Below are 13,033 nucleotides of genomic sequence, written 5' to 3' on the forward strand. Positions count from 1 at the left end.
AGGTTATGTGCATGCTGTTCATCCTGAGTTTGTTTGCAGGTTGAAGAAAGCATTGTATGGCTTGAAGCAAGCACCTAGAGCGTGGTCTGACAAGATAGGACAGTATCTTGTCACTATTGGCTTTCAGATTTCCAAGGCAGATTTCTCACTTTATGTGAGAAAAACAAAGAAATGTATTATGCTACTTGTCATTTATGTTGATGATTTGATTATGACAGGTGACAGTGATGAAGATATCCTTCATGTGAAAATGCTATTGAAGCAGAAGTTTGAGATGAAGGATTTGGGAGAGCTGCGTTATTTCTTGGGCATTGAGGTGATTAGATTACCAAGTGGGATACAGCTCTTGCAGAGGTAGTATGGATTGGACATGCTGTCCAAATATGGGATGACAGGCTGTAAGCCTATTTCAGTTCCTTTGGAGCAGAATGTGAAGCTGAGCGCAGATGCAGGTGAGCTTCTGGAAGACCCTACTATGTACAGACGCATAGTAGGAAGCTTGATTTACATGACTATTACCAGGCCGGATTTGAGCTATGTTGTTGGATTGGTAAGTCAGTTTATGCAGGCTCCAAGGAAACCGCATTTGGATGCTGCTAGACGCATACTCAGGTATGTGAAGTCCACATTGCAGTATGGACTATTCTATGAGACTGGGGTTCATATACAGTTGCATGGATACACTAATGTTGATTGGGCTGGTAGCATTTCTGATAGACGATCTACCAGTGGATATGTGTTCTCTTTTGGGAGTGCTGCAGTCACTTGGAGCAGTAAGAAACAGCCTACAATTGCCTTGTCGAGCACAGAGGCTGAGTACAGGGGTGCAGCAATGGCTGCATGTGAGGTAGCTTGGTTGCATAAGCTACTTTATGATATGCATCAGTCTACAGATGGGCCAGTTGTCATTTATTGTGATAACATGAGTAGTATACACTTGGCAAATAACCCAGTCTATCATGCTAGAACAAAGCACATTGAGGTGCATTATCACTATGTGCGGGAGAGGGTTTTACTAGGTCTTATTGATCTAGTTTATGTCAGCACAGAGGATCAGGTAGCTGACATATTCACGAAGGCATTGGGCGCAGAGAAGCTGCGCAAGTTCAGAGACCTGCTTGGTGTGCAGGAATTGGGATTGAGCTCGAGGGGGAGTGTTGAGATATCGAGCTCTACTCGTGATACGCCAGGGTGACCGTTGTGTATTTATGTCACCGACTTGTCAGTTGTGCAGATGTGATTGGTACACCGCCCATGAATAATAGCTACATGATAGCTATTCTTATCTACTCTAGTTCGTGGCTCAGTTAGTATGCCACCTTAGTTAGTTGAGTTTGGTGTGAGACCCATATATAGGATTCTTCTATTTCTTTGTAAGAGAGTTCTTTTTGGCTTACACAACTAAGAAGAGGAAAACTGTTTCAGCCTCCATCTCTGTGTGTATTCCCCCATTGTGCAAGCAAGAAAGCTACAAGTGAGACTCCTTCCTTCTCTCCCACAATATTGACATGTTGCACCATCAAAAGCACACAAGGCATACAACCTCTGCACAAGTGACAGTGAGGATTACATCAATGGGTTTCAGGAAAGGGTTGCCCTCTGTATCTTTCAACAGAGCATGAGACAGAGGGTGGGCTGAGTGTGACTAGTGTTTTTTCAATCAATTATCGAGAGGTGATGATTGAGGGACGTTATGACCTTTGGAGTCAGGTACGTTCCTGTTTCCCTATGCACCCACGGGCTGGGTTTCTGCCATCAGCACAGGACATGTCACTTTGTTCTATACATTGCACTGTAAGGCTACCTGGCCTTTCTCCTTGCACCTATGCCACACGGGTTGGACGCACTGATGCACCATCAATTGTGCACCCTGGCATACTCCCTTTGCATCATTTCTTTGTCGATTCCTAAACCAGGTGTGAGCTATGGGTTTCATCTTGATTTCCTCGAGTGACATTAGTTATGGGGCGAGTGCCTGCTCTTTCAATCCATTTGAGTGATTATGAGTTGAGTGCAATATCTCTCTTGCCATCAACGAATTTCCTGTGATTCCTTCAACCAGCTACCTCCCTAGTGGGTGATGCCGCGTGGTCCCTGCCACAAAGGACGTGGGATGAGTGCTGTGAAGATACCTTATTACCTCCTGCAGCCACCCTCCAGATGCAACCTCGATAGTCGACATTCCTTCTCGGCAATATGGGCCAAGTTTTTCTAACCCTACACCTTCTGTTTCTCAGTACTGGTCATGTCTTAAGTGTAGGGACATCGGTCTGATGTGAGGTACCAAGTCCTTGAAGTTTGGTTTAACCTTTCTGTTAAGGTCTTAAGTGTGGGGACGCATCCCTGCACGTCTATGTTGCATACCCCCATGCATACGCCATGTTCTAATCATGCATCTATGCCATGATTTCATTTTACCCTGATGGGGTCCCTTCCCTACCCTTTCGTTCTATTTCACCCTGTCCTCGGGGTTGTTTCTTAATCATTTACCCTTATTCTTGGTTTTGCGCTTCTTTCATGAGAATGTACCCTACGTTCTCACCGAAAACTCAATACAATCTTGCAGCCTTGTTCGTCCCTTCGAACTACCTATTTTTTCTTTTTACCAATCCCTGTTCCGACAGATGATTCTCAAGTTATTAATTTTTGAAATAATTCCCATAAATTAGACAGTTTTCTATGTGAACGCATCATTATTGCTTCGGAACCCTAATCTGATGTGCCAGCCCTATCCTACCCATTCTCCCTAATATTTTTTCTTTTTATTCCGTGTCATTCCGATGCACGGTTCATCCGTTATTAATTTTTGCGGATTTTGGAGCATTTTTTGTGCCTATTTTTTACATTTTTCCATATGAACATGCCCTATTTTCACCAGAATTCCAATATAATTTGATAGTCGTGTCTTGTCAGCCTTTCCCCCACTTTTTCCTTTTCCCTCCCCCCTTTTTCAACTGCCGGATTTTAACTTATTAATTTTTCCGAGTGTTTTCGAATGCATTTTTCGTGTTTTTTTCCACGTGAACCCTTTCTAATTTCTCCTAAACTGAGTTTTGATGCACCAGTCCTGTGAATTCATTTTTTTCAGACATTTTTCCTTTTTACCGCCTGTTATTCCGACGCACGATTTTTCACGTATTAATGTCCGAGTCCATTTTCGGGCCCATTTTTGGGATTTTTCCCATGTGAACGCATCCTATCTCGATCCGAACTGTGTTTGCTCCTGATAAGATTGTCAGACACATTGTTCTACACACTTTTTCTTCTTTTTGCCCTTCGTTCTGATACGCGGATTTTCCGATATGAATGCCCGTATGTGTTTTTAGGTTTTTTTTGCGTTTTTTTCATGTAAATACCCTGATTTTGTCCCGGAACCCGTATTGCATGTTTCCAACATTTTTCCCTCGTCTCCCGGCTTATTTTTCATTTTTACAAATTTTTGATCCGACAAACGGTTTGGATTTTATTAAATTTTCTTCATTTTTCCCGTTAACCACGTTTCTTGTCTCGCGCATGAACACGCCTATTTTTGGATTTACACGCCTCGGGACGCCCTGTGGCATTTGTGGCTAGCGCGTTCCCATCCCTGCATGTTTGACCCTGTCATTGCAAAAAAAAAAATTCACCCCTACCCGCGCATGCGCACGGGCCAAGGATGTGTTATTCCATTTTATTATTTCTTTTATTTTTCTTTTTTCATGATTAAAAAAACAAAAAATACAAACACAACAAAAGAAGAAAAAATAAAAATATTTTTAAAAAAAAGAGAGAATAAAAATAATAATACCTCAATTCAAAAATTAAAAAATAAATAAATAATAGAAAAAAAAATAAAAAACAAAACAAAACCAAAATAATTAAAACACACACAATTTAAAAAACAAAAACAAAAAATAAAACCAAAAGAACTGAAAGAAAACCAAGCATAAAGAAAAAAACTAAGAAAAGAAGAAGAAGAAGAAAAAAAAAAAAAAAAGAGAAAAACAAAAGGGAAACAAAAAAGAAGAAGAAAAGAACGAAGCACTAAATCAAGAAAATGCATTATTTTTATTTTTTATTTTAAAAAAAATTCCTACCTGTCCATTGCGTGTCGCGTCCCTCCCTCCCTGCTTCTTCTTTCTCCATAGCCACCAGCTCCCCTTCCTCTCTCCTCCTTCCTCCTTCCCTTCCTCCTTCCCTTCCTCCTTCCTTTCTTCTCCTCCCCTTTCTTTTTTTTTCTTTCTCCTTCTCCTCCTCCTCCCCCCACCATCTAACTGCCAGGTTAGTAACTAACCTAACTTTAGTTAAACTAACCCAACTTTAGTTTATTAACGCTACTCAAGTTAAACTAATCTAATTGTAGTTAGGTCCTCATTAACCTAACTAGGGTTAGTCCCAACTAACCTAATTGTAGTTAGGTCCTCACTAACCTAACTAGGGTTAGTCCCTACTAACCTAACTATAGTTAGTATCACTAACCTAACTCAGGTTAGTTCCACCCCCCACTAACCTAACCTAGGGTTAGTTGACCCCAGTTAATTGACCCCAGTTAGTTACCCACACTAACTTAACCCCTAGTTAGTTTCCACCTTTACTAACTGAACCCTGGTTACTTAGGATTTGACTAACTACCTTAACTTGACTAACTAACCTAGACTCACTTAATTGACCTAACTAGCCTAGACTAACTTAGACTAGCCTAATCACCCTTGACTAACCTACCTAGATCAGACTTGACTTATCATGACTTAACTGACTTACCTAGACTAACTTGACTTAGTTGACTTAACTTGACCTTACTTTTTCAACTAATCTGATTTACATCATTTAATTGATTTAGTTAATTTCAAAAATTCATTTAAACCTAGAAAAATTACATTAAAATTTCTACAAATTCTCCCCTATTTTTGTAAATTTTTGAAATATTTGTAAGGTGGAAATTTAAACAAAAATTTTAAAAATACCGAAAATTAACAATTTGAAAATTCATTTAAAATTCCCTAAAAAATAGATAAAATTCATTTAAAATTAGTAAAAATACAGAAATAAATTCAAAAAACTCTCAAAAAATTTCACACATTCCCCTGCCATTTTTCTACTAATTTTTCACTTAACAAAATATTTTCGTAAAATATAAAAATATTTTTTGAAGCATCAAAACCATCATAAAAATTCATTTTAAATCCTACAAACCATCTGAAAATCCTGGTTGAATTAACATAAATTGTGGGCATTTCTTATATGGCTATAATTTTATTTTTTCCCTTTATCACATATCCATGTGTTATATATCTTGATATTATTATTATTATTATTATTAAAAATAAAAATAAATAAACCAAACCAAACAATAAATACAAATCAAACAGAATACAAAATAAAAAACAAATTAAAAATAAAATACAAATCAACAAACACACTAAGGAGTTTTATTTTTTTGTTCAGTCATCAGTGGTCTTTGATTTTGTTTGACTGGATTCATTGCTTTTGGGGGACTCCTCTGTGCGCCTTCAGGCCATTGCATACACACCCCTACTAGGTATTTATTTTTTGAGATTTATTTATTTTCATTATCTCCTTAATCACAATTAATTATTCAAATAAACTTTATTCACCCACATTTTTCACGCACATTCGCGCTAAACACACAATTTAATAATTTTAAAAATCAACCAACCGTTTACTTTGCACACGCTACGTGCGCTTTAGAGGCACCTTAATTGTTAATAAAAATGAATCAACCATCATGAAGAAGCACACGCTGGTCAAAAAACGGTTCACATCACTGTTAATTTTTAATTAAGGAATTTGCATTTAGAGACCCAGTTTGGAAATCGTAGTCTGGGTTGCGCTAAAGCACCGTTTCACCATAATAATTTGTAATTTAAATTTTAAGAAGGAACCGCCGTTTTTTTATTAAGGTTTATAACCTAATAAAATGCCACCCATTGTTAATAATTTATTAAAATGAACCCTTCATTAACATACTTTCCCCTCATTGCACTTTTTTTTCATTTTTAATAAACACGCTTCGTGGGATGGACGCGTAAATGTCTTTTAGTTGACACTGATGGTCCAGGTTATGGTCAAGTCTTGATGTACATTTTTCTGGTAGTCTGATTTGTCTATGTATTACGATTACCGGTGCGGTGTGATGTTTTTTCTTTCTTGCCTGATACGGGGATTTGGGTGCCTGATTGTTGCATCGCATGAAGTTTTCGGTCGCATATGTGTTGAGGTCATGCCAAATTTTTTCTAGGATGTGTATTGTCTGGGGTGGTACATGGGTTAGTTACATCTATGTCTGTATGAGTGTCCTTCTTTTTTACTTGATTTCTTTTTTATAGCCCTTTGGTTGTTTTGTAAGCATTCTTTGTGTGACTGTTTGTGTTGTGGTGTGTGTGTTTTCCATCTGAATGGCGCCTCATGCTCCTCCTCCTCTTCAATATGTCCCGCTGGTTAGTAGGGATTACTCTTCCCTACTCACTTTTGAGCCTATAGCGAAAGTAGGCCTTGCGACTTTCGTGGTTGCTTTCTTCCCCTTGATTCCAAAAGATCCATTCATGTGTGATGAGTTCCTTGCCTCATACAGTAAGAAGTCGAGACTGGTCCATTTTATTTCCATAACACTGACACTCCGAGGGTTAGGGAAGGCTCTGTCTCTTCCCTGCAAAGGAGAGCCCTTTGTTACAGCTAGACAACTATTCTCTAACAATGAGATTTTCAAGCTGTTGCAGAAGCAGACCAAGGAAATTCTGGATGTCAAGAAAGTGATCAACACTTCAAGAGTCTCTTTTTCCATGATCACTGATCCTGTGTGGAAGTTGGTATGCCAGTTCCTCCAAGACAGGATTATGCCTACAAAAACATCATCCCATTACTTGTCCAAAGAGCTCTTTATGACTTCCAGGATGGTGTTAAAAGGAGCAACTATTGATTGGAGCACTTACCTACTCACAAAGATGGATCAACATTTCATTAAAGTAACTAGGGGCAATGTCACAAATGTTACATATGGATCCTATTTGTATGCTTTCTTGACATACTCAGGTTTAAAGAAGGGTGTGCTACCACCTCCTCCATCTGATCCAGTACCTCCCCCTCCACCTTCAGAAGAGTCAGAACCTATTGATATAGAGGATCTGGATTGTCCTCCTCCCCTGGTCATTCAGTGAAAGCACTTGAAGTGGGTGGCAGATAAAGCTCCTTCAGTTCTTCCTTCAGTTATAATTCTTGCTACATCTAGCAGTGACCTTCCTGCTTATCTCACATGTAACAACCTATTTAGGACACATAGAGAGGGTTACTTGGACATATCAATCCCTTCACTGGAACAGTTTAGTGTCAGGAGATGCCATTCCATTCCTCTGTAAAGACATCCAGAGTTCAATTGAACTTTCAGTAAACAGCCTGTGTTCAACAGCTGTATGCTTTCTTTTATGAAGAACTGATGCAGTCCAAAGACCTGTTGCATAAGGCAACATTAGAATTAGCCTCTGCTGAAGACACACTAGCAGATCTGTTTAAGCAGATAGAGCAACAAACCCAAATGATTAAGACCCAAAGAGAAGAGATATCTTCTTTGAAGATTCAGTTAACAGAAGCTCAATCTGAGGTCACTAAAATCTCAGAGGAGAAAGAGAGGAAGTCCAAAGAAGCGCAAGAGTTTCACACTCTCTTAGATGTAAAACTCTCAGCCTTACAGACTGCTACTGACACAATGGAATCACAAGCTTTCCAAATCAAGTAGTTGCAAGACCAACTAACGCAGTCAATGTCTGTTCCTCCAAGCCCCAATGTTCCTATGATCCCTTCTCTCTCAAAGCAGGACTTGGCAGTTCTCTAGAGACAGGCTACCTTGTGTCCTTTATTCCAAGATAAAGTGGAACGATTGCAGTCAAGGATGGATCTGCTATGGTCTACATTTGAGCATTTCCAAGAGTATGTTACAAGTTTGCCTTTTACATGAAGCTTTCAACGATGGATCTTCCTCTTCTAGAGGATGGTTGGAGTAGGGCTTGGTCTCCTGAGTCGCTAACAAAAGTGGTCCTTATGGTGTTTGAAGATTCTGTGACGACGGATACCATGTTGTTGTCATATATGTATCTACGGGAAGATCTGTTGATTCCAAATGAAGTAGATATGGCCTGGTATGTGGGATATGTGGTTTTACAAGCTATTTTATATCTAAACTATTTGGAGTTACGAATAAATGACATGTTCCAGAGTTACTCCTCAAAAGTGGCTACTTGGCCTGATAATTCCTGGTACTCAATGATTGATTCTGTGGTCTTGAATCAACGTCAGAACACAACTTCTACCTATGTACAGAGCACTAACCACAATTGAGGGTGAATTTCTTAGCTCACCTTTCCAAAAACCATCCATTTGATTCAACCTTTTTTTATGCCTATCAGAGAAGATCTATCTTAGGTCCCTCTATTCCTAGGCTACTATATTATCAACAAATGGCTCACCGTTATGATACCTATCTTTCCCTCTATCAAACCAATTCAACAGCAATCTTACCCCTTCTTTTCCAACCTCAATCTTTTCCTCAATTTCCAATATTTACATATTTTTCTTTTATCGAAGATAGAGTTTTTTCCCCTTCTCCACCATGCCCTTCTCCATCTATCCATGTACCTTCTACCTTTCCTATTTATCAATTAACACATTTCCTAATTGATTCCCTAAAATTTTCAGCCACTCCTTCTTTAACTTATTCCTCCTTTTATGATTTTGCCTACCCATCTCTTCATTCTCTTTTACTTATTCCACTTCCATCTCCTGTCACTTCTATTTCTCAACCCCCTCAGTTGGTTAGTGAATATGAAGGGTTTGATCAGCAGATTACTAGAAGAAGAGGATGGAGCTCGACTGATTCTCTTACAGGACCCCAGATAAACTGGCCAATAATTTCAGGAGATTGGACAACTGCCAGTCAAGCATACCACAACTACCTTCATTTTGCTCATCAATATTCACAATCTCTAGATTCTTCGGTGAGATTGACAACTCATTTTGCTTGGTATCTAGCATACATGCATAAGCATTCCCATAATGATCAAAAGGCCATTCCAAAACTTTGTATGAATGCCAATGTAAACATTGACTCCCACCAGTTGGATGTCCTGTATTTTCATGTCCTATGTCTCCCTAGTAGATATCTTATTTTGCTAGAAAGGATGTGCTGCCTGCAGTTCTTTCAAAATCCTCCAAAGACATTTGTAGATAAATCCTTCTCCATGGATAGTTTTCGAAACCACCAAGCCTTCAAAAGGAATCATCTTCATTGATGCCTTTGTAATGTATCTTGGATGATTCTTAATGATATATATATCTTTTTGAAGGTGTCATTTAGATGGTTGTGTTAGTGTTTGTGTGTGTGTTGTAATAATTGTATGTGATGAGTTCGTGCTGATTGAGCATAATTTGTTCGAGAGCTCGTTTCAAGCTATTGATAGTGGATGAAAAGCCTATGGTGGAAAGCTGAAGAGAACCTCTCATATCCTTTACAAATTTGTTATAATTTTTTAAATGATTAATCAGATGAGTTAATAAATAACGGAAGTTTTCCTTTAGTAGTATTTTCTATCAGATATAGGTGATAAGTTGGGGTCGTGGTTTAGAGAGATTATTGAAGATCCTATGGAAGATAAAATTGAGCTATTTAGTGAACTTATATTCTTCTTTTCCTTAGGTCGCGAGGAAGCTTCCTTTCTAAGTGTGGGGATATGTTGAGAGTGGAAAAAGATTTAATTTTTGACTGATTTTTGTTGTTTTTGAGGTCTAAATGATTAATTTTTGATGGATTTAGAGTGATGTATGGTTGTTAATGGAAGTATTTGAGAGTGTTTTGGATTATATTGATTATGTTTTAGAAGTTCATGATGATTCTCAGTGGAGATATGAAGCTCTGTGATGTTCTGGTAGGTTCTGTTGAGCTTATGATTGGTTCTGTATAGCTTCTGTTTTTTCTAATTTTCTTCTGTATGAAGCATGGATTGATGAGATGAAGATTGAGATATTTTGAAAGCTTATTAAATAGTTTTTGATAGTATGGAATGATTTGAGTATGAGTTATGAGGTTCTGATGACCTTCTGTAGACTCTCTATAGAGCCTCTGTCTCTGCTCTGTCTCTGTACTGTAATTGCACTGTAGCTGTTCTAGTGCTGTACTGTAACTGTTCTGCAGACCTTCTGTAAGTGTTCTGTAGAATGTATGCGTGACTTTGGGAAAGTTTTCTGATCTTTGGAAAGGATGAATCTAAGTTCAAAAGAGCTAAAACAAGTGGAAGAAGCAACTGCTGAAGACTGAAGAGAAGACTAACTGACAGTGACAATAGTGAGCTGTGAAAAGACACTGTAGTGGCTCTGGTGACTCTTCATATCAGACATACCTCTTGGGAGGTGCATCCACGATCTAAGGGGGATTATTGAGAGTTATTATGAGAGTATTGTAGTGAGGATATGATGTACTATTGATAGAGAGAGAGAGAGAGAGAGAGAGAGAGAGAGAGAGAGAGAGAGAGAGAGAGAGAGAGAGAGAGAGAGATAGTCAATTCTATCAAAACAGTGTAACTGTATATGAGAGATTGAGAGAGAGAACTATGAAGACATTGAAGATGAATAATATGTGATTGATTTCCATTCAAAGATGGTGTATTCCTTTGTGTTCTTTGTTATATTGATGGATTCTATGAAGATGTTGAAGATTATGGTTGATTCTATCAAATCCGTGGGAGATCTCTACTATGATGCTGCGTGAAGAATTGTTGTTTTCTTTGTTTTAATGATCAGAAGAATGAAATAAAAGCTTGTTGATGTTACAAGATAGATTTTCTTGCAAGAGAATTTCATTTTCCTTAGTGTTCCTCTTGGGGCTCCAGCTACAGGAGATATTCACCCATATATCTCTAGATCAGATGGATCAATTCAGAGATATGGCGGACCAGGAGCTATCTTAGACACCATCATGCCGTTTTGTTAGATCTACTTTGGTGCGCTCTGATGCTTCAGTTTCCAGTAGACGTGGTCGACACTCCAGACTTGGGATAGACGGAGGGAGTGGTTCTGGGGGATGTTGTAGAGGCATGGATGCAGTGAGCCCACGCTCGGCTCGGGATATAGATGCTACTCCTCGCTCTCGTGGCGGTTCGAGAGAGCGTGGCTCAGGTGGTTGTTGTGAAGGTATCGACGTAGTGTCTCCATCTCGTCGTTCTACTAGAGTTGCATCACCTATGGGATTTGTCACACCTGTGGGGACGTCTACTCCAATCACTCTAGCTTTTGCTCCCAATCATCCACAGATGGCATCCCTATGGGTGCTACTCTGAGAGATACTACCCCCGTAGCTATACCAGATGTATATGGGTCTCTTGGATATGCCTAGGAGGATGGTTGCGGGTAGGAGAAGACACATCTTAGGCATATCCCAGAGGGGTATGGATACCTTGTAGATGATATGACAAGAGCCATCATCATGAATGATGCGGAGAGGAGGGTGATGGCTCGTATGAGAGAGTTGTGCCAACAAGTTTTTTGGCACAACGTCTTGGATCATTGAAAGAATATATTGGAGGGGGAAGCAAGGACTACATAGTAGCATCCTTGCGTGAGAAGTTTTCGGTACCTGCTGCAGTAAATAGGTTTTCCATCGACTGGATGATGGAGTACATGCGTGCGTACATGTCACACAAACGATTGAACTCACACAAGGCACTTAAGAGTGGGGCCTCAAAGCTCGAGTGGCTAGACGCGGACGACTGGTGCCAACTCAGGGAGGAGTCTGCAGATTCTCCAGGAGGTTGGAGACATCAGTGTGAGGCGATGAGGGTACGACTGGAGGCAGGAGTGGTCCATCATCTTAGGAGTGGCGGCCACATGACATATTTGGAGGACTCTGTAAGTTTTTCTTTTGTTTTTCTTGCTTATTTTTTTGCAATATCCCTTGTACTAACAATCGTATTTCTAATAGTTGTATTTTGTTTTCTTTGCAGCACTCCATTACAAACTGCGATCCCATTGGCCTAGAGACTCGATATGTAGAGAGACACGGCCTCATTGCTTTGATCGACCGATTGTATGGACGCGGCGGCCCTGTAAGTCACTCATCTTTCTTGTCCGTAGTTACTAAATTTAATTAAAATGCATTATTATATGGTGGACTGATGTGTAGTTGTTTCTTTTTTTGCAGAGTTCATTCAATGTTCCTTTGCGGGGCCGACGGGACGAGGTTTCGGATGGCAAGGATCTATAGCTCACCCTTGGATCCGTGGAGCTCACATACTCTTCTTTTTTGGTCATGTGATTTGTGTAGGCATTTTCTATGTAGTAGTAGTATCTTGCCATGATTGTACTGTTGCTTTCATTATGCGATCATGTATTTATTTCATGTATCAGTGTTATGATTCAAGTACACTTTGCCTTCATTTATATGAGCATTGTACACATTACTGCCACAAATTTTTTTCCCAGTTACCGTCGCTATTAGCGTCAAAAATTTACTGCATGCATCGCTATTAGCATCGCGATATGCATCGCAAAGCGTCGTTATCTACATCGGTATCTATATCGACTATTCTATGGGGTCTCTAATATTGATGTTTTTTGCGACAACGGGGGTAAATTTCTGTATGAACATTTTTGTCGCTTTGAACGTCGGTATAAGGCCTGTAACTTGTAGTGACGGCACTGGCAAGCACTGTGGCGGGTTAGCTGCTGGGAGCTAAGGGTTTGCTTGTAGAGGCTATGGAGTACAGAGCTTCAAGGCTCTCTTTACTCTTCTCTCCGACTCAAAACCTGCTTGACAATCTTCTTTGTTAGTTGTTGTGGCTTTTGTGAGCAATGGCTCTCAGATTTGCTTCTGAAAAAAAAAACAGATTGATCAAGCTGAAAAAGAGCAAATGACTTGTTGTTTCATCCACTTTTTCTTCTCTTCTCTCTCGATCTCGAAACCAGAAAATAGAACCCTTTCCTTAAGTAGGCCCTTAGCTACCCTCATACCAACATGAACCGTGAACTAGCCTTCAATAGCTACACCACAACACCT

The sequence above is a fragment of the Lygodium microphyllum genome, chromosome 9, assembly GCF_053477565.2.
Source record: "Lygodium microphyllum isolate KBCC chromosome 9, Lygodium_microphyllum_v1.1.10, whole genome shotgun sequence".
NCBI classification, from domain to species: domain Eukaryota; kingdom Viridiplantae; phylum Streptophyta; class Polypodiopsida; order Schizaeales; family Lygodiaceae; genus Lygodium; species Lygodium microphyllum.